Source organism: Motacilla alba, chromosome 2 (genome assembly GCF_015832195.1).
Source record: "Motacilla alba alba isolate MOTALB_02 chromosome 2, Motacilla_alba_V1.0_pri, whole genome shotgun sequence".
NCBI lineage: Eukaryota > Metazoa > Chordata > Aves > Passeriformes > Motacillidae > Motacilla > Motacilla alba.
In genome coordinates, this window is record NC_052017.1 from 107,273,034 (window position 1) to 107,295,748 (window position 22,715).

Sequence of the window (22,715 nt, forward strand, 5' to 3'; positions counted from 1 at the left end):
AGGCCGTAAAAATTTGGAACAGTTTCCAAAGGACAGAACATTTAATGTTCTTCCTTTTAGTCACATAATCCTTCCTTGAATGCAACCCATCTCAGCATATCCATGTGTCAGGAAGGGATTGAGTGTGTTTTTCTCCACATCCAATCAAACACCATTGTTTCTGTTAGAGCTGGATGACAGATTAGTAAAGGCCTGTGAATGATTATTGGCAAAAGAATATTAGTAAATGGTGGCCAGGATTAAAAACTACCTCTTAGTCTAGACCAAACAAGTTAAAAGTTTAATCTATAATTTATTTTCCTATCTTATATAGAATTAAGGAAATATTCAAGAGCAATTTCATAGTTCTTCTCTGTGCTCTCTTCTCCCTACATGATTATGCAAGCTCTGTATCAGATGCATTAAAATCAGAAGCTGCAAAACAACCTTTTCTAGGTTAGACATGAATGAATGAATGAATAAATCAAATAATTAACCAACATCCGGAAATAGAAAAAATGAAAAGAAGTCAAGAAGGATTGAATAAAAAAAAAATCTGTAAACTTACTGCCTTACATTGGTGAAAAATGAAGGAATATCTCAAGAAATAACTGTCCAGCTCTTGTCTTCTACCTCCAAGTGACTATTCCATTTCCTGCAAATACTGTTCAAAATTCTGAACGTTAAGAACTTTGTTCCAAGTTGAAGATGTATCATAGTATAAATAAATAAAATGGTACAGATGCTGCTAAAGAAACAGAATGCCTCTATTATTTGAGTTAGACTTGCAACTGATTTTACTGGGCATAGATCTTTCCTCACTTATTTTATTCTTCTCTCAGGTTAATGTTACTGTTGACCAGATATATGTCACACCATCTGACATAATTTTTGATTATGTCAGATAAAGCCAGATATTTCAGCACATATAGAGGGGCAGGGTATTTTTGCATTTTTTCATTCGTTAAAGGCGCTGGAAGTTCTCACTCCAGCAGAGAGAGTAGTTAGTTATTTGATAAGCAATTATGTCTAATGGCCTTTTTTGTTGAATTATTTGCAGTTCCAATGAAAATATTCAGCTCCTTGGTGAGTCAACCATCTTGTCAAATTATGTAAACCAAGTCTCCTGCAGACAGTGTTTGGTTCTCTGGATGGGGAGTCACTCACAGCCACAGATTTATGAATCAACATAATTCTGATGTCCTTATCACCAAAGCTGATACAAAGGCATTGGGATCTCAAGATCCAGGCTTGGAAACCACTTCAAGCCTGCCCTCTTGAATGACAGTTTCTGAAAGCTGTAACCCTTGGATTTTCATGCCATTTGAACTGGGCGGGTGACAGTGACTGGATGTGGATTGATGTCAGCCCCCATTAAATGGTTATCGGGGAAGACGAGTGTCCCTGCAAAAATGAGATGACAGTTGAGCTTTCCTCCAGAGCGCGAGAATTATTACTCCATTTGGAGGCACAGAGTGTGCGGTGTGTAGGTACTGAAAGAATTCACTGTAGCGTTGTACACGGTACACGGAGCTGCAAATAGGGTCATTCTTCTGTTCAGAGCCCCAATGCCCAGAGTAATTAACTTCACATGCCATGGCTCAATGCTGAGGCTGAGTTCAAGTGAAGTGGTGAGGAGCCCAGCCCTGAAGGGCATGGTTGCTTGAGTTCTTTATTACAAACACAATGAAAAAAGTAATATATTTTGCTACACAGTGTTTCAGTTCTTCTGCTCAGGAAATGAATTTTGATGTGTTTTGTATCTCATGAATTCTGCATATTTTATTCCCTGGAGTTTAGTGTAAAAAGCACTTTTTGTACTGCTAAGTAACATGACTAATTGCACAAACAAAATAAAATCAGCCTGGTACGTTACGAGGTTGAAATGTCAGGAGCCATCAGGAGGTCCCCAGGAAAGAATGCCTATGTCATTTTAAATATTCTTTACACAGCATTATCTTAAGGCAAACACAGACTCTTTTAGCCAATTTGTGTTTTAAGATTTCAGTTTACCTTTATTTTTAACCATCCCAAGCAAAAAGATTTTCAGCACTACAGGTATAAGATTTTCATGTAATAATTTGTACATGTAAGTATAAATAAAGTAAAAGGTAAATAATAATGCTGAGAAATAACTCTCTTCTTTAAACAAACCAGAAATCCTAGCCTTAGTACCAAACCATCTGGAATACCTTGACACTTTCCTTCCCCTGTCTTTCAAATTTTGGTACTGATTTTCATCCTCGGATTTAAACTACTTTTTTAAATTGGTATGGGAAGGCACAGGGAAGGCGGTTGCCACTAGTGGGCATTTATTGAGCCTGAGGAGTGCTTTGTTTTTTTTTCCCTGTCACTCATTCTGCTGCCTACCTAAAGCAGGTCATCTCTGTGTTTCCTTTCAGTTTGTGCACTGATTATCACATCTGTGGGTGGATGAAGTGTTTGAGCTGGCTGCTCCGTGCATTGAAGCTTCAGAAACCGACAATTTAGAAATCCAGAGGTCTAACACCCTGGGTTTTTTAAAATTTTCCCTGGCCTCTTTCCCTATAATCTAGGGGTTCCACTTACATAGCAGAGGGGAGTGTGTGGTAAAGTGGGTGAGGAACAAAAGGGAAGTTTTCTAGACTTCTTTAACAAGCTGTTTGTTGTAAGCAGTTTTGTTGTGCTGCATCTCTCCCACAGGTTTCAGTGAATTGATGTAGACAATCAGCATGCACGTAGGCATACCTGTTATTTCATCTCCTAGGGAAGTTTTTGATCAAAAGAAATAGAAGTGGCTCACAGCAGAAGCCATCTACAGTGAGTGGTGAATGCATGAGGGTTTGTCTTGTACGTTATCTTTATTGTAGGCTTCAAACCTCTGGTTAACAAGTCCTGATGACTGTGATAGTTGGGTAACATCCTTCAGTTTGATAGAAAGCTGCCTGAAGAATACTTCTACAATTGGGGAATTGTGGTCTTTGAAGTCATGTATTTACAAAATATACAGGATAAAAAAGGAGTAAATATTTTAAAGAAATCCTAAAAAAGACCTTCAAGAGTCTATCATGTCCAACCTTTGCTCAATGATAGAATAAACTGTATCTGTACTTCTTGTCTGACAATCCTTCATTCCTGTGGAGAACTCCTTCACATACTGTGAGTTATGATTAAAAAGCTGTGGTGAATTACTGAATAGTCTGTGTGTTGGGGAATTTAATTTGTAACCTACTGACAAGAAGCCTGTATCTATAAAACAGGTTGAAGGACAAAACTCATTGTCACTACTCAACTAGTAGCCTTTTAAATACTGAAAATCAGAAATTTCAAGACAAATGGCTTTGAGGTTTCAAGGGAAGGGGATACAGTCACTTCTCTCTGCAGCAGTAGTAAAGTGACCTGTGGGGTTCTGGGTCTTTGCCTAGGGCTTAATAAACAGTTTAAAGTGGATGATGACTGTAAGTCTAAGCAAAATTCTCTCTGACCTAGGATTGATCACCACATGGAGGTGGCTGTGAACATTTCACAGAAAAAAAATAAAGAATCATTGCCTCTTCCTCAAAACTTCTTATAAAATCCCGGAGTCATGAGATGTGTTTTAAACCATTGGCTCAAGCTCTCCAATCTTCTGTTGTACAAGTGGATTTACAGAGCTGCAATATGGACTCAGCTGCTAACCTGTTCCTTTCCTCCTCCTGTCATTAAAGACATGCTGCTCTGCCCTGCAAAGAGGATCAAGACTTGAAAAAGGGTTTCTATAAGCACTGGAAACAACAGGCAACGTTAGTCTGCTGGGCAATGCACATCCAATAACAGAGCTCAATATGTATATAATGTAAATTACCATGCAAATTATTAAGAACTAGTCAGAATACCACTACAGATGCTATTGTGCAAACTGAAAAAATGGTGCAGTGATGGTTATATAAAACAGAAAAAGATCAAGGAAAAAAACCTGCAGTTTGACAGGTGTAAGGGGTAAGGAGAGGAGAAAGAAAAGAAATAAGCTGGTACTGCAGACAGAGCTACGAGGTGCCTTATAGGTGAATACATAAAATTTGAGCTTGATTTGGTTGATCAAGCACAGGGAATTTAAAAGGGTCTATATTTTCACCATTATTTAAAGATAATAATGCCTTTTGAATGCATCAGAGGGGAGCAATTAAAATATCAGAGGACAAATCTTCAGCAGCAGATTCATTCAAACACTGCTGACCTTCGCTTCCATTTACCTATTTACTGCTTGATAGATACTTTGTATAATTTATAAGGCACAAATTAGTACTCCCTAGAACATCAGAGAAATATGTACTTCCAAAATCAGTTGCCAAGCCCAAGCTGTTTCTCCTGAATGAATGAGCTCACTGAAGATACGAAGAGTGATTTGAAATTCTCCGACAGGCAAGTATGTGAAGTTAAGCCAAACTGCTGCTTCCCTGCCAGTCTGGTTTTTGTCTTTGGAACAACTGGCAGCCTCACTGAACAGCAATACAGACATCCCAGCACTACCTAAAATGTTAGGTACTTATTAGATTAGTTAGAATGAGAGAAAGATTCTATCAAATCATCATTCTCCTCATTAAATGACCTCTAAAATTATGGAGAACTGAAAGAAATTATTTTCCACATACAAAGAGATGTCTCCCTATATATTAATTTAAAGAAGGGAGAGCAGACATGTGGTTTCAGATTTGTAAATCTCAAAGGGTAATGTACGGTTTCATTATCTCAGATATATTCTCACTAGATGATAAAAAAGGCACCAACAGTACAATTTTCGACAGCTGAACTATGCCTAATGGAAGAGATACAGTACAGTATATCTTTTTATAATTTACAATGTAGTGCTAAGAAAGCTCTGGCCCAGTTGGGAGATTCTCACTTATTCAAGTGGTTCTATTTAAGTCAATGGAAAGAGTAGTGCCAGGGTTTCTTTGCCTTTTCATGGGAAAGGACCTCTTGAATTCAGCTGATTGGCACATTTGGATTTCAGGGATAATGGTCTGATTATTTTTTTTTTTCCTCAGAAGGGGAATAGTCTTATGAATATCAACATACTTTTTTTTTTCCTCTGTGTGTGTCATTCTATACCAGAAGTGGGACACTATTTTTTTTAGAAGTGAAAGATTGAAGAGACTAATTTATTATTTGCTTTATGCAGTTTATATCAAGGCTTAACAAAATCTCACTGGACTAAACTCTGTAAATTGCCCAATCCAAAGTTTATTTGAGACTGTTACCAACGTTAATTTCCTTTACGAATTGCTGTATTTTTTTTCCCCATCTTCACATATTTTTTAAAAGTTCATTTCATATTTTCTCAGGGCTTTGCTACCTACTGGGAATCATAGCATGTGTGATAGAGGTGCCAAGATTTATATATTAAAAAAAACCAAGAGAATTCATAAATTTAACAACTGAAACAACTACATTTGGAAAGCATGATAATAGCTCTTGAGAGACAACACATTTGTACATTTATGCTAATCAGCCAATTTGCTATTGCTTTCCTTAATGGTGAAAGATGCTTTTAATGCTCAGAGTTCTGCTCCATGAATGATAGATTGTACATTAGGATAGTACCCCATGTCAGGTTTTTTGCTGAAATTTGAACTGTGTCCCTATATCCATAGGGATGGATATATAGTTAGTATTGCTAGTTATACCTAGCAAGTAACTGAACATGTTACTAAGTTAATGCTGGACACAATTTTAATTATCATTTACTGTCTTTTATTATTTCTAGTGCTTTCTCTGGTGAAATTTCTGTTACTCCATTTACACCATAAAGAGGACTCTGGAATTTAGTGACTAACCTGTTTTGGGATATATGGTTGCACAGCACAGAAACAGGTGGCAAGTGGCAGAATAGCCCACAGGTGTCTCACACCTGTGTGGTGCTTGGTAAGTCTGGTATAAATGCAGAAGCAAGCACTTTGAGATGAGAGGATTGCATGGATGAGTCACAGGTGGTTTGAAAAAGTCCCAGTTCAGCACTGAACTCAAATGAAGTGGGAGTACTGTCAGCTTTCTGAAGCTCTACTGGTTTGCATTGATAAAACTTGGCTTTCTACACCTTGGTCCTTACTCAACCATGATTGCAGTTTCAGATTGAATAGCTGTAATAATAAGAAAGGACATGGCCAGGACCTCTGGCTTATCTTGGCTGTTTTACTGGCCTTAGGGTGGTGATGTGATGGTTGCTCCAAAAGAGTAGGGAGAATATAAGGTCAACATCTCTCACAACCTACTGTCTGTGCTAGAGGTAATTACATGTCATGGGTGTTGCTGCTCTCACTTGGATCCTCTGAAGTCATGCGATCCCTAGCAAAAGGCTTATCTTTCTTGGATATGACTGTTTATGCCTGCTCCTTGCTCCTGATAGCATCAAAATACAACTTTAATTGTGAGGGACTACCACTTAAAATTACTATTTCCAGGGAGGCTAGTAATCGGGTATGATGGAATTGGAGAAGTAGATTTACTAAGCAAACACAGCTTAGTAAGACAAATAGACATGAAAAATAGTGGCTCCCTCTTAAACAAAGTTTAAGACAAACTAACATAATTTAACTAATCTCACATTTAGAAATATCATTACACTTTAAAAGAGAAATGCATGTTATATATATATATATATATATATCAGAAAATAACACTAGTAAGTGGTGAGTTTATTTGCAGTAGAAAGTAATGATCAAAGTTTTAAAATATGTCTACTGTCTTCTACACCAGGAATATATCTTCTGAGTTTCCTCCTTAGCCTTAAGCAGAGCAAGCATGCTCATTATTTTATTATGACTTGTTTTCTACCATGCCTGATGTGTGCCTTTCTGTGTGGGGAAAAGGAAACCAAAATCTAACATCCCTTTCTCCATTTTCCATACTCCCTACACTAAAGTTGCAGATGCTCAGGGAGTAAAGACTTGCTCCTGACTCCAGATGTTTGTAATTTCTCTCACCAATAGATGGGGCTGGGACTTGTGAGAAGCTGAGTACTTTCAGCTTTTAGGAAAAGTGGTTATTATGTCACATCAGTTGATAGACTGACAGCATCATAAGTGCTATACTTTTAAAAGACTTTTTACTAACCCTACAGCATTATACTGTGTTGCACTTACTTTACTAATCTTTATTCCTTTAATAGACCACTGCATACAGTGCACCTGCTGTGACAGTTCCAAACCTATGTTTTCCTCAGGTTCCTGTACTAAAATTTTAATGCAAGCTGAAAAAATGATGGTCACAGTCTGGCCTTTCACTAGCATGAGGTAATTGTTGCCATCTAGTATACTATGCAGTTTTACTGAAATACAATGTTGGACAGAAAAAAAAGCAAGTATTTCAGGGTGTTTAATATTTTCCTTGCTGTATAGATTGCCAGCTTTCAGGAGAAAGTGAACATAATTATATAAGTGCTGCTTCCATTAAAGAAAAGCTGATAAGGCTAATACTTTTGAAACTGTGTAATAGGAGTTTGTAACATCTATAAATAGTGGCACCTTTTGAAGACTTGATTTTTACCTCTTAGAATACTTAGTAGTTTGTGAGAAATTTCTTCTGGACAAATAGTTTGAGTTCTGAAGAAGAGATAGACACCTGAACTTTGTTTTGTACTGAGTGATGTTTTGCATGATACTGTATGGGATATTCTGGAATCTGCCAAAGAAGGAATCAGAATGTCTAAAGACAAAAAATGTAAGGAAGGAGTTAGCATTTACATGACTATTTAGGAAAATAAATATTTCGCCTGCTTTCAGTTACAGATGTAATGATAGAAAGTATTTTATATCCTCAGAGTGATGTTGGATGGATTGGTTAAACATTGAGCTGTCTGGGGAAAAACTACTTCCTTTCTATTTGGAAGCATCAGATATTTCTTCCATCTGACCAACATAAATTTATTGTGGACTTCAATGCAACAATTTTTATCCCGAGCCCGGTCAAAATTCACGCTGCAGTAAAGTAAACAGGATTCTTCCCAAAGTCCAGTTTCAAACGCTTTGCCTTTTGGGCAGAAAATTTGGATTTTGAATATGAACATTTTGTATAACCCTTCCTTCCATTCAGATATTCATTCATCTGTCTCAAGAATGTGTTTGTTCCAATAATGTGCAGCTAACCCGTGGCATTTAATCTAGTGCTTTACATCAGACTATAAATTGGCATACATCTGGTCAATTTCTTTTCTCTAGGTGTGGAGGAGACCTGCTCCATTCCCATTATGTAACTTCTGCAATCACTCCAGTCTCTTCAAATGTTTGAATACTATCGAGCAGTTTGTTTAGCTGGGTGACAATTTTGTGCTATAGGTAAAATTTTTTTCTTATTCTCTTCCCAAGAACAGATTGCAAGAAATTGCTATTTTGTTTTTAATTTTTTAATTGGAGAATGTTCCTTTCTCATGCTCATTCACATGCACTTCCTTCATTAGTGCAGGTGTTGGTAATTTTTTATTTTTTCATGAAGGAATATTAAAAAGGGCTGAAGAATGTACCTTGCACAAGGAGAGGCAGATATGGATTAAAAAAAAAAAAACCATGAATGAAAATATATTTAGATAGGGCATCAAAACTACAGCTAAGTGAAGATGCAAGTTAGCCACAATTTGTGGGATAGTAGTGTCCTTTACAATTACTGACACAGGCTTTAATCCTGTGTTAGACTTATCTAAGGCACCTATGGTTTTTCAAGTTCTATTTGTTTCATTTTGAGGCAGAGGGTGAAGACTCATATGCTGTTTATTTAGGAATTAACATTCTTCTTATTATGTGTTAACCAGCTATACACAACACTTCTGGTTTGAAAATATGCTGTTTACAAAAAATATGTAAGCTATTTTCTGCAATTAAATATGGGCTGATATAATCCTTTGAAAAGAGGCATGTGGCATCAATGTGGCAGGGTTGGCACATGATAGGACATTATCAAAAATACGTTTTTCTTTTTCTGGCAAGTTATTTATGCAAATCCACTACATTTTATGTTAGGGATAGGATCTGAGAAGCCCCTGAGCAGGCACCTTGCTACTATTTCAAATGAACTGGAAGGAAGGAAACTGTGCATGTCTATCAACTATTTCTGTAAATATCATAGCTATTTTTCGGGGTCATTAAACTGGGCTATCCATTGTGGATATGTCTAAAAGCTGAAAGTATGTAAGAAGAGGTGACAATAAATATTTATGTCACCTTGATTCACAGTGTTTCTTCATACAGATTTGAAAGGTTTATGCAGTTTATGGCACTGTGCACTTTGTCCTGCTAGTTGGGTAATGTTAGTTTTGAAAACTTGTAAGTTAAGAACAATGAGCTGGGCATGTAACTAATGCTAGTAATGTCAACTGTCAAAGAACATTATAATGGTATTATGGGGAAAGCCAGAAGGCTCATAAAAAAGAAATGTATTCTTGCTGCAAATCTGAGTGACTTCAAAAAAAAAAAACAAAACTAAATCAAGATAAGGAATGCAATTTTTTTTTTATGAATTATGTGGTCTGAAGAAATTAATTAGCTTAGTTAACCCTCTTGTAACCCTAAAATGCTGAGAGCGTTCCAAAAGCTCCAAGTGGCTGTTAGCATAGGTGCTCTTTCAAGCAAACCGTGTAACTCTGTGAGTGATTTTTGCCTTCAGATAGTGTCATGCTGCTACGACAAGATTCTAAGAAAAGCACTGGCTCATAGCATGCTACATGTCCAAGTTAATATTTCAGCACCTGGTAGGTGAGTTTTCTATCGTATGCATTCCCCAGCAACGTTTTCCACAGTGCGCATCCAGAAAAGATTATTTTTATCCAGTTTTTCATTCTTTTCTCTCTTTCACTGTAGAGTTGCCAAAGAAATGGTATTTCATTTAAAACCGTCTCACAGTGGATTGCAGGGCCATTAGAGCAATCCCTGAAGAATCTCTTGGAACTCACATTGTCTGGGGGAAAACAGAGCCAGGAATAGTTTCCACGGTGGGGACCAGCTCCAAAGCATGGAGGAGTCTGTGATGAATCTGTCAACTTGCAGGGAAACATAGCCAGTAGGAAGTAAATCCCCATATTTTTTCCACAGTCTAGGCTTCCAGAGGAATGAAACTTTTCTGTGACTTGGGACCAAGAGTGAAATGCAGGCAGTAAATGAAAGGGAGGGGTTAAAGCATTGGTCAGAAGATGACAATGGCATTCTCCAGTAATGGCTATCACAATCCCACACTTTCCAAGAAATATAGCTGCATTTATAAGAAAGCTAGTCTCAGGAACTGAGCCACAGAGAATGTTAGGATGAGGCTCAGAATGTACTAAATAATGGGAAATGCAAGATACACTGAGCTTGTTTGCATGACCGTGACTTGCTTTTCGCAATAACTGTAATCTACTACTTTCTTATCTCTTACAATATTCTTTAATTCAGCTGATTTTGTGGGTTTTGGGGGTAAAGATTGCATGAAAGCCATGATTGCATGGCTTGGGACCAGAGATTGTCAGTAACAGCAGCCACTGATAGCTTGCAACAATTAGTGGCCAGTGTCTGTTGAATTTATACTGGTTCAGCTGAAAAAAATAGGGGAAGTGGTGCAGCACAAGTATGTGTAAGACGAGAAGGAAATTGCAATCAGGCTCAAAGTTAATCTAGGAGAAGTTAAATGTTAGTCAGCCCAAGTTCCATTACTACAATTGTTAAATGGGGAATTTGCATAGTAGTTGTTACAGAAATCAGTACTTTCTCATTAAGATTACATTTTTGGAAAATCATCCTAAAAACATATTTTGATTTTTTTTAAATTTATTTGTCCCGTAAAAATACTAATAGAAACTGTCCTGACCACGAGGGTATGATAAGAAATAATAAATATGTAATTCATAAGCTGCTTACATTTACTTCTCCTTCAATATATTTTGTACACATGTAAACATTGCATTAGTTCACATGGATAAATATAAAAGGAAATTTGAGCAGAAAATATAATAATACTAGGAGGGAAGAAAGTCATGTCATACAAAATGTTTCTATTAAGAAGCCTGATATTGTAAATCCTGTAAATAAAAGGACCTAGAATTTTGAAAAGGGTTTTGAAAATGCAACACACAAGTTTCTTCCACAATTTAATAATCAAAGCAGTAATTTGAAATTAAATGCATTTTCTACTTTCAAATATAATAATGTTGGACATGCCATAGTAGTTCAAATTTGTGCATACTACAAATTGAATCTTACCAAGTGTTCTAAAGACAGCTCCAAGAACTTTCAATGGTCAATAACCTTCTTACGGGGAAGCTTTCTTTTTTTATCCTTTTCAGTCATGTCACAACTAGTGCTTACAAGCCTGAGGATTAATAAAAAACACTAAGGTAGTTGCAGTAGTCTCCATTAACTAGAAATGTAGCTGTTCATTGTCTTCTTGGTAATGCTCAGTCCTGTGCTGAACTGTCACCCCTGTGGCAAAGATTTTGCAGGTGAATTTTGTGTACATGGAGGATTTCCTTTCAACATTTTGAAAAATGCTCTCTTTCCAGTTTCACTGGATGCTTCATTGCTGGTTTAGCAGACCCCTTTATGAAAAAGGAATACTAGAAGTGTTTCTCCAATACTACAGCCTGTATTAGTATATTTATCATGATCTTTCTTTCATTTTCTTTTAAAATAAGGCTTTTCAGTGAACATCTCTGCGAATTTTTTCATGGCTGCTAGCATTCTTGTTTTCTGTTTTCAGAAACTGCCTAGTTACAATGCTATTTACAGAAAAAAGGATTAAATTCTGTACATTAGAGGAAGAAGAGAAAATCTTATAAATCTGATGGTAAAATAAGTCATACATTATGTACATGTAAGTGTGGAATATATATGTTTTACACATAAAAATATATTAAATATTTCCCATTCTTTTTGTATAAATTTACTCTTTTGATTTTTAATAGTTACAATTTCAACAATAATTATGGGTCCTCACATGCTTCTTATGATGTGAGGAGAATACCATTGAAATATCCCCAGCAATTCCTCTTCTGTTCCCTGACACATTGCAATTAATTTGATGTGTATTAAATTTTATGAGCTGTAGAGACAAGTCAATTCAATCCAGATCCACTAAAACATTTGAATGTCAGGTATAACAGGAAATCTGTTGCAGAGCATGGATTTGCATCCAGGTTAGTACTAGCTCAATCTCTTTGATTTGAAAGGAATGCGCCAATGATCTTTAGTTGAAAGCTTATGACACAAATATATAAAGGACATGAAACAGACAAGTAAAATTAATCAGTTTTGACTAAGCATAGAAGTATTGGATTGGTTCTTTTAGGATGCTTAGGTTCTTTTAGGATCCATAAAAAAAAAAAAAAAAAAGAAGAAAAATTCCCACCCCATCCTCAACACTCCAGCAAAGTAATCAATAAAGTAATTAGAGAAAAGTGAACTGTATTAAGTTTAAATAGAAGTTCAGCTCACTTATTTGAGGAACTGTCAATACTTTCTTATCAGAAAAATATAAATACGTGGGATTTATAGATTATATTGATTGTATTAAGATACACCATCTGCTACACAATCCTGTAACCTAGGGCTTTGTTTTCCATTGATGGTTCCTGAAGGAACAAAGAGAAATAACCGGTCAAAATATTTCTGAAAATCTTTATTAGTTTATAATCTACCTCAAACTTGCATTCTTGCTTCCTCTACTGAAGCACTACTATTAAACATATCTACTTTAGTTTTTATTAATCAGGAGAAAAATCTTTGTTGGTATGTGATGATATTTGATAGTCTCAGTGTCATTATCAGCTAGAAAATGATGAATCACTAAACAATAAGAAGTGAGATTTAGGAGAATGGGTATCAATTTATCTGTTGCTGAGCATCTTAGAAAAGAATTTAGTCCTGAACGTTTCGGAGGAATAGATCAATTTGAGGATAACTTTCTTATATAGAAGATGTTTAGCCTTAGATTTCCCTGTAGTGTGGCTCAAAGACCTGAAACTGCTTTTTTTCCATTGATGGGTTGTCTTACCAGCCAGTTGCTTTCCTCTTTTTCTCCTCCTTGCATTTCTATCCCTCAGATTTAGTGTGCTTTGCAATCATTTCAATGCTGAAATTTCTGGGGTAAGAAGGGGGATTTTACCTTATCATGTCCATACACTGAATTCCTCTTGGTCTTAACTTCCCACTTATACAAATTTCTGAGATGTCAAATAAAAAACCAGAATTAAAAAGCCAAGTGATTTAAGGAACTCAGATACTTGTCCATGACTGAGGCCACAGACAATGCAAGGGTATCAGTGGTGTTGTACATAATGAAGTTTCCCTCATGTCTCAGTATTTTTGGCTTGATTTTGCTTGCAAAGCTATCGATGCTTCCATTTTGTTGACTTGACTAACTTCAGTGAGTTAGAAAATATTCTTTTGCTCATCTCATCTATGATTATAGTGTTAATGCTTGACTATGGCACAACCAATATACCAAATATTTTTGACATGCATTTGCATTTTTATTCTTCTATTTTTAGTTTTTATTTGGAAAATAGTTTGCTCTGAGACTTTGTGTTCTTTCATCTTCTCCACTCATTGTCAAACTTTTTATGGAAGAATTAGGATGTCTGAAGAAACAGTTTTCTCTTTCTTTTTCTGGCACGACCCTAAATAGGTTCGCTGTTATGGTAATGCAAACACTATGGGACAACAAACCCCAACTATTCTGAATACACTAACAAAAAGCATAAGAAATTTTCCACTCTAAATAGACCAACCTTGATGCATTTATATCAGCTTAGTCTTGCACAGGAATCTATAAACTGTAACATAACACTGAGAAAAAATTCAGGAAAAATCAGTGTGTGGGACAAGAAAAAGGAACTCCGACAGCTTGACCTTCCTGATTATAACATAACATGAAGGCAAAGAAAATAAGATACACTGTTCATCCAGATTTTCACTGGCATCCTCAGCTCATTAATACCTTTGCAGTGCAGAGATTGTTATGAGCCAGTTATTATATTTTGTCAGTAAAGCAAAGCAGCAGAAGTAAACAAATTAGAAAAACTCAATGTTGCTTATCTGAATTCAAAACAAGAAATTAAATTGAATGTGAGCAATCTTAAATTTGGTCATAATGTAGATAAACAAGGATAAGTAAATTGGTACAACATTTGCAAATATATGCAATATTTTAAAACATTTTATTTTTAAAAACCAAATATTTGCTCTATTTAATAACTATCTGTTTATTTTTGCAGATGAAATAATTGCTCCTCTCTCTGTCTTTATTAAACATTGGGTTTGGAAAGGAAGAGTTCCTACAAACAAGAAGTCAGCTTTGCCTGTGCCACACTGAATTTTTAAAAAAGTAACAAATGTCATTATGATAATTTGATGGCTTGTGTTTTGGTTTTCAGTACATAACCAAGCATCTTGATATACTTTATAAATAGTTGATGCTATCAAATTATATTTATTATTTGAAAAATATTTTGGCACAAGAGTTTATTCTCATTTTTATTTGATGTTTTCCAATAATTTTATTTCCCTCCTGGCCCCAAAGAAGAGCCACTGAAAGTCGGTGGATTACTGAAGAGAACTTATACAATAGAGAAGTCACATTTTGAAGCTACCTGAAGTATCTTGAAAGGTCACTTTCAACTGAAAATAAAAATACATTCCTGTTTACAGCTCTTAAAACCGTATGTCCTGAGCTACCACATCAGTCAGAAGTATACCTTTCTTTTCCTTTACAGGCATTTCTAAGGTAAGTACTGACTCATTTATGTGGGAAATGTGTCTGTCTTCCAAAGGACAGTGAGACAGCTGAAGGTACTTCTTAAGAGAGGTCTGTTCACTTGAGTAATACAGCAAAATACCAAAATAGAAACTTCATCTCTTGGGACACATACTTCTTATGAAAAACAAATACAGTAGGCTGTGCAGTCAGATTCATACACTTTCAGTTTCCTGGAATTGCCAAGACATGTCAAGCTGTTAATCATGTTCTGAAGATCATCTGCTGACTCCAACACTTCATTTTAGTAGGAAGTGTCATTGCTGAGGGCTGAGTTTTGCTTTCCTATCTATCTCCAGCAAAACTTCCAGCAGAGGTGTTTGCTAAGCAAAGTTAACAGGATATTATACAATAGTGCATATTCATATGGTTAATTCTTTTTTCTCTCTTCACTCTTGACAAAAGACTATTGGATGTAGTGAGAAAGAAAAGCATACTGCAAAAGAGAATAGCATGGCAGTGATGGTACAACATACTGCATTAATGGGCAAGAGTTGATTTCTGTTTTGATAGCTTGGTGTCATAACTTAGTGAGGTGTACCTTTTTTTCCACACTACACAGACACAGAAAGGTGGAAAATACAGCAGGTTTTACCTGTGGTAAAGGGGGAGCATTCTTTTATTTTGTATGAAAGGCTAATTCCCTTCCCTGAGATTTTGTGGACACTGAAATGTTATAAGCACATTATGTCTGCCAAGCCTGAGAATGCATTACCAAAAAAAAAAGCACTTTGACAAGCAGCTTTTATTACTAAGTGAATCTATGATGATTTCTAGAAGATACTGGATATAGATCTACATATTTCCTGGTCTGGTAACCAATATAACATTTACTAAGACTTCATGTTTAGCACAACATTTTATTCAATGTTCAAGTGGAAATTTCATCACCTGTTAAATTTGAGAAACTTCAAAACTTGGAAGGTGTGAAAGAAACTCCCAAACAAACTAAAAGGAGCATTGTCCCCTTTTGCAGCTTTTTAACCCCTTTAATAATGACCTAGCTGGGAAATATCCCTCAACCAAGATGAATTGAGTAACATGGACATTGTCAGCCTCTGAGTGATCATGGCAAAATGGTATATTCGGCGCTAATTATAGCTGAGAGCAATCAATAGTCATCTGATTTTTACAGCTAGTAGCAAATGTTCTCATGCACCTATGAGGACAAGGAAGACTAGGAATTCAAAGCTGTGTAGTCAAGGTGCTTCTACTTTGTCCCAAAAGTGGGACATGAGGTACCCCCAGCAAAATACAGGATGGTTTCTATTTCCATTTAAACTGTCAAGGGAGCACAGAAGGATGCCTTTGTTTACCACTTTTTAGAGCAGAGATAGATTTGGACAAAAGTGTAATTTTAAAATATTGAGATAGGATCAGTAGGCAGAATTTAGATACTTGTAACAGAAAAGGCATGCCTGTTTTATGCTTTATGTCTCCAGAGAGTACAAGCATGTGGAATGATATGTATGTTTACTGTGGAACCATTTTCTTCTTTGATGTTCATAGTATGTTATAGAAAAACAAAGTATTGCTTTGTATGCAGAAATCACTTTGTGGCATAGCTTTGGGAATCTCTGTGCATTTAATAAGGCTTGCTGTGAGAAAGAATCCCTTTGGCTCTCTGGAGGAGGGGGAAATAAATAATTAAAACAGGCTGATTATATAGCTAATTCTACATTATGCAAATATGCAACCCAGAGAGGTTTGACACACAATGCATTGATTTATATGCCATTTAAAGGCACCTTATCTTTCTGTTTCTTTATTTATAAGCTGGACTTGGTTTGTGCATATCCAGAGAGAGCTAAAGAGCTGCTACTTGCCTTGGTGTCTCAGCCCACATTTGGAACTGGTTGAAATGGGGATCCAATTAGAGAAAAGGGCTTAGAATGCACCCATAAATACCATGAACTTCAGCCTAAGCTGTAGCCCTCGGGCAACTTTAAGAAGAGGGAATGGATATTTCCTTCTTGGAAGTTTTTTTTTTTTTTGTTCTTTGGGTGATGGGTCAAGTGAAAGAATGTTTGACAAGGGTGATTTTACAATAGATTCCTGTCAAATTGTGGTGGTGAGTCACCGTATCTATTTACAGAAAAAAAGGATAAATAGAGGTACTTTTCAATGCAGAATCTCTCTTTACAAAGAGGGCTGGATTTAGAAGAGAAGGAAGTTCTTATTTACAAGGATGTCAGAAAAGATTAATTAATATGAATTCTTAAGACATGAGTCTGCATCAGTGGTTTATTGAATACAAGAGTGAAGCATATAAGTTCCACCATTTGTTTGGGTTACACACCTCCTTTTTTGCTAGGTGTAAGCAGGGAGTCCCACAGAAACGTAATTCTGGAAACACACAGAATTAATGAGTACTTCTGGCGGTAGCCCTGGAGGCTAGCAATGCATTTTTGATCTTGCCTTTGATTTGCTAAATTTTTAAAATGTAGTTTTCATCCTAGTTCATGCTAGTGTCAGTGCGTGTGAGAACTAAATTAGCGTTTGTTCATCCAGTGCTGCTTCCACCAGATGGAAACAGTGACGTTCAGCCTGTCCTGGGGATATATCTGTCAGAGAAACAGTAAAGAGCCATCAGCTGGTGATGGCTTTTGGGTATTACTGACATAGATTACAGTTGATCTGTGAATTGGAGTCTTGTATTTTGTATCTTTAATTTGTGAGAAGTAAATGTTGTTTTGGGTTTTGTTTAAACGATATTAATCTAAGTTGTTAAATATGCAAACTTTTTTATACATATATTACCCTCCTGTATATATTCAGGGTAACATAAAACTGCAATACTAAAGTAAATTAATCATAAATCTAGCTCTGTAGCTTTAGGAAAGACAGCCTACCACCATATCTTCCCATTAGGAAAAGAGAATAGTAGAGATTTATCACAGTCTTTCACAAGCGTAGACGTCATTGTACAGTGGACTGAGATGCCAGCAAAATGTAACTAGAGACTCTACTAGTGTCTTAGCATATGTTTCTGAAATGCTTTTTCCTATCAAACCTGGCCCATGAGCTGTTGTGAAGCCACTGATGGATTATCTATCAACCCCTCTACCATGATGAGTAAAAGCTCTGTGAAACAATGACAAGACAGTTTCCTTAAAATTCAGCACCAGCAGACTATCTTTGAAGCAAACTTCCCTGCATATTTTTTCTGATATTATTTGACTGGGAAGAATTCTCTCTTTATCAAAGGTCTGTTACCCCAGAGCCAAGATGTTGATGGCTGATGAAAGTGCTACAGTGCCTTGTTACTTTCAGTTGCTTAAAAGCCAATAAAAACTAGTTTTTGTCTTGTTGCACTCCTTTCTTCCTTTCCTCTGGAGGTGCTTGCTATAGGCATGGTAAGCTACTAAGTGCTTCTTTAATCTGAATCAGAAGACATTTCACACAAAGTTTAATATTTTCTTTTTAAGTAGCCTGTTATCAACTGGAGGAAGGCGGAAGACTAGAGAGTCTTCATTTATCTTAGCAATGACAAGAACTGAGGGAAAAAAAAAAAAGCTGTTGATGAATGTTGTCCCTGTGATTAAAAGCATGTGAATAGCAGTCGTGGACACTATTTGAGAACAATGGCCATATACAGTACTTTAATTGAACTGTAAAGGCATGGGTGATCAATACAGAGTAAGAGTTGTTACAATTAAGATTTTGAGTAAAAGCCTGGATGGAAGAAATGTAACCCTTACATCTTATTTGGGTAAAAACCAAGAGTCCTTGGATTTGGGTCATTTCATCTCTGTCCTAGGAGATCCAGGGTCGTCAGGTTTAAGCAATGGGATTGGAAAGTTTTGTAAGTGGTTTGTTGAGCCACAATTTTGGAAAATACCTCATTGTACTTCTCTCTTCCCCTCTTCCATTAAAAACAATAAATGGTGTGGCAGAACATTGCAATCTCAGGACTACTTCCTTTATTTTTCAGGCCTTACATTGTATTGGACCACTGCATGACAAGAGCGAGAAAATCTTAGGAATCCCTGTGGTGACCACATCAATGTCAGCTTTCTAACTATGCAATTTGAACTGATTTCCCATACTTCCTTACTTCCACTCCTACTTAAGGAGGACAGATGCATCTCTGTGACCTGCTTTGACAGACATTTAAGTGTTCTTCTTTGTTGTTTTTTCGTGTGTCTTGCCATCCTTACCAAAGCTGAAATCTCAATATCCCAGTAGAGCAGCTGGAGGCTGACAAGCTATTACAGCAAACAAATACTGTCACAAAATTAAACTATAGTGCTAAGGTTTATATGGAGGAATGTGTTTCTATCACTTGATAAGATGCAGATTCATCCTATGCAAATCGTACTAACACTGTTTTCTCCTTGAAAAATACCTGTTCACTTTCTCCATTCCGTCTATCCTGACTGATAAAACCACAAATCTCATTGTTTTCCCAAAGCAATCAGCTTTCAGATATTTCAGTTACAGCCAAGAAGCTTTTATTCTACCAAGTGTCTGAAAAAAAAAAGATAAAAGTAAAACTACTTTTTGAAAACTTATATGGTGAAGATACCATTAAATGAATTAACATCTTCTTAATTTTCCCTAATATTTAGACATTATCTGTCACAGCACAAGTTTCTTCTTTCTAAATTTCACTAACACCCTACCTCTCTCAGATAAGGCATAAATTAGTCCTTCTTGCCTGATCTTGTGTGTGTTCATGTAAATACACTGCTTTATTTTGTAAAGTCTGTTGATAAAATGTGTCATTTATGCTCTGCCACTGTTCCATTCAAACTCAAACCATGTGTCTTTTAGCCTTTAGTGATTGCAAGCTTAGCTGTAAGTGACCATAGTAATTGGTAATATCAGAGTCTGATTCACTGGCTACCTCTCACTGTATTATTACCCAGAGCAAAAAAACCCACATGAAATCTACTCATCAAATTGGAGCCCTATTTAAATAATGACAGGGATCTCACTCTCTTGTGCAGGGGCCTTTCAAGTCATTCTGCGTCTGCTAACGTAGTTTTTGCATTCTAATTTTAGGTATTAACCACATGGCTGAGAGGAGAGGATTTTCTTTTTCAACTCCTACGGCACTGTGTGCTTTTTTCCCAAGTACTTCCTGCTGTAGTTATTATCAGTGGAGCTGAACCAGTTGGAATGGGGGGTGGAAGTGTTGGTGTAGAGCTGGTGGTGGCCTGGGTGTTGGCTGCATGCTGCCAATAAATCTCTGGTGCTTTGGATGAGCATTGTCTGCTCCTGTTGACATCATTTGGACACTGTGTGATGGTGACAATGCCAGAGGTCACCAGGTTGAGCCAGGTCGATCCTGAGCACTGTGTTTCCCTAATTGCAACAGAGGCCATTTTGTCTCTGTAGCAGATAAGGCATGACAGGACTATGTGGCCTCCTGATTGTAGGTTTTCCAGCTCTATGAAAGCTTGGGTCTAGAGGATAACATGATTTTCCTTTTTAGCAAATCTGCTCATAATGTTTGAATTTGCAGGCTTATTCTTATTGGGTTTTTATTTCAGGGAAATACAAACCATCTGTTATAAGTTATTCAAATATATATATTGGTTTATACAGAAATGCCTGTATCACTGAATAAACATTAAAAAGTAAATTAATGCCTACTGTTCCTACTTTTGTTGATTTAAAAGTTTCTAGAACTGAAGCGTTGATATAATTTAACCTGAAAGGAAATGGGACTGCGACAGCAAGGGAGGTTACAATTCTGAATGTCACTTATTCAGGTGCTCTAGATGTAAATGAAATGTATCATCTTCCACCAGTTGTAAACCTTCAAAACAAGAGCATGGTATGTGTAAGTGCACAAGCAAAACAAAACACACCTATGAGTTGTCTTGTCTCACTTATTTCAAGAACTTACGTATATAAATATAAAGTCCAGCAAACCAGGACCCAGCATGGAGTTGTGCAAATCCAAATGTCTGTGAAGCAAAGACTTCATTAAAATTAATTTGGTTTATTTTGTAGTATAATAACATTCTTTAGTTTAAAAGTCACCGAAAATTTGATGAATTTGATTAAAATTAGGAATAGACTGAATTTTATTTAAAGATATTTCCAAATATAGCCAAGGAAGGCTTAAATAATCCTGAAAATTGTTTGGAAAAATATTGAAGGATACATGAATTTTCTTTGCATGTTGGTAAATTTAAAAACCTGACATGAGACCACCCGTCTGAAGAGGTAAACTGCTCCTAAAGCCAGTTCACACTTAAAAGCAAGCTAAAAAGGAAGAAAAACAAACCAAACCAAATCCATTCAAACTCTTCCCTTCTATTATGATGCAATGGGATATAGAATTGTGTTATGTGAGATTTATGATTGCACCAGTTTTGTTGAAATGTAGAGACAAGGACGAATATTATTGTCTGTGTAGGGGGCTTAGATGTGACCCTGTTGCTCTCTTTGAGCAGTTGGAAGGCATCAAATTGCTGTTCCACAGAAGCAGCTGGGAAGTATTAACTGAAAAAGAGCTCTGAATACCTCTCACTTCATCCAAGTGTGGATGTTATATTGGGAAATATCTTGAAGATATTGAATTTGGACATAAAAAGCAATAAAAGTTTGCTAAATTTGTCATTTTATAGTGTCCTAAAAACCCAGGTGTCCAGCAGCCCAGGGGATGTCATGAGCACAATAGTGACCCAATTTCATCCATTTTTTCCAGGGAGATAATGGAAAGGATAAGACATTGAGTCTGAATAGGCTAGAAATAATGAAATGACACATACAGATTTGAAAAAGTGTAGTGAACTATATGTGGATACCTTTCAGACAAAGATATGGTCACAAGCTTCTCATTTGTGGTTAAATTTATACACAAACATTCAGCAAAATACACAGCTGAGTAATGTAACATGTGATATAGCTTATCTTTGCTTTAGGAAGTGTAGGGACACAGGTGTTTTCTCTGTGCTCCAGCAATACTAATGTGTGGTAGCATAACAGACAATTCCTGACTAGTATGTTGGAAGAATGGAGGAAAAAAGTGTGTACGAAAATGTTAACTTTTTTTTAAACTTAAAGAAGGCTCAGTGGGAATTCAGGTCTGCTCTTATTTTAGCAGATCTGATTGACTTATTTATTGTAATAATAAAGATATAATAAAAACAGCAACAACAACAATACATTATTATTATTATTATTATTATTATTATTATTATTATTATTATTATTATTATTGTTGTTGTTGTTGTTGTTGTTGTTGTTATTATTATTAATTTTATTCCTTTGAAGTTCAATGACTGATGCCTGATCCTGAGGACAATGGGCTTTTGTTCTCATTATAGCATTTCCCTGGAGCTATTCAATGCTCTGGAGCCCTCACACCCCATCTCCCTCCAAGCTTCCTTTAGTCTGTGAGGACTTCCTTGTGGTATAGCTTCCTACCTGAGGAACAGCACTCTTGGGGAGAATAAGGTTTGACTTCCAGAACTGATGGAAGCTTTAGAAGAAAAACATCATCTTCAAGGAGATGCAGGTTGGATCAGTGACTAGGCTTCCCAATAAAGTTGATCCTAGAGGCATAAGACTGCAGCTGCTTAATCAGAAGCTTGAGTTAGGCTTGATGAGTCTTGCATTAAATTTTGGGCTGATTGAGGAATGGAAAAGGACCTGTGTTTTGGTTGATGTTTTTCCCTTCTCCACCCACAGAGACATTTTCAGACAATGTGAATAACTACTTGTTTCTACCAGAACAGCTGAGACCTCTGAAATGGCCATTTTTATTTTTCATTTTTTGTGCCAGTGACAAAATCTAGTATTTGGACACAAGGTGAGTTCCCTGCAGGAAAGCCACGAAGCAGAACATACACAACTCAAGTGGAAGATTGCTGAGCTCCAGTTTTCTGTCACCTCTACTCTATGGATGCAGGATTCCCTCTGTGTGTACCATGGGCACCTTCCAAACCCACTTCACACTATCTTCATCATCTTCTGGCTACCACAGAAATGCAAGGAACCTGTATCCAAAAAGGATGATTTTTGGATACCTAGATACCATGCCATAG

At 36.4% G+C, this 22,715-nt stretch overlaps 1 long non-coding RNA gene across 1 annotated transcript in view; it reads left to right on the forward strand.

Annotated features, from left to right (window-relative positions):
• Nucleotides 1-19,852, forward strand: part of LOC119697869 — a 37,724-nt gene extending 17,872 nt beyond the window's left edge. The window contains exon 3 of the long non-coding RNA XR_005255969.1: nucleotides 18,644-19,852. This is a non-coding gene — a long non-coding RNA (uncharacterized LOC119697869). The remainder of the gene's footprint in view (nucleotides 1-18,643) is intronic.
• Nucleotides 19,853-22,715: the final 2,863 nt, after the last annotated feature.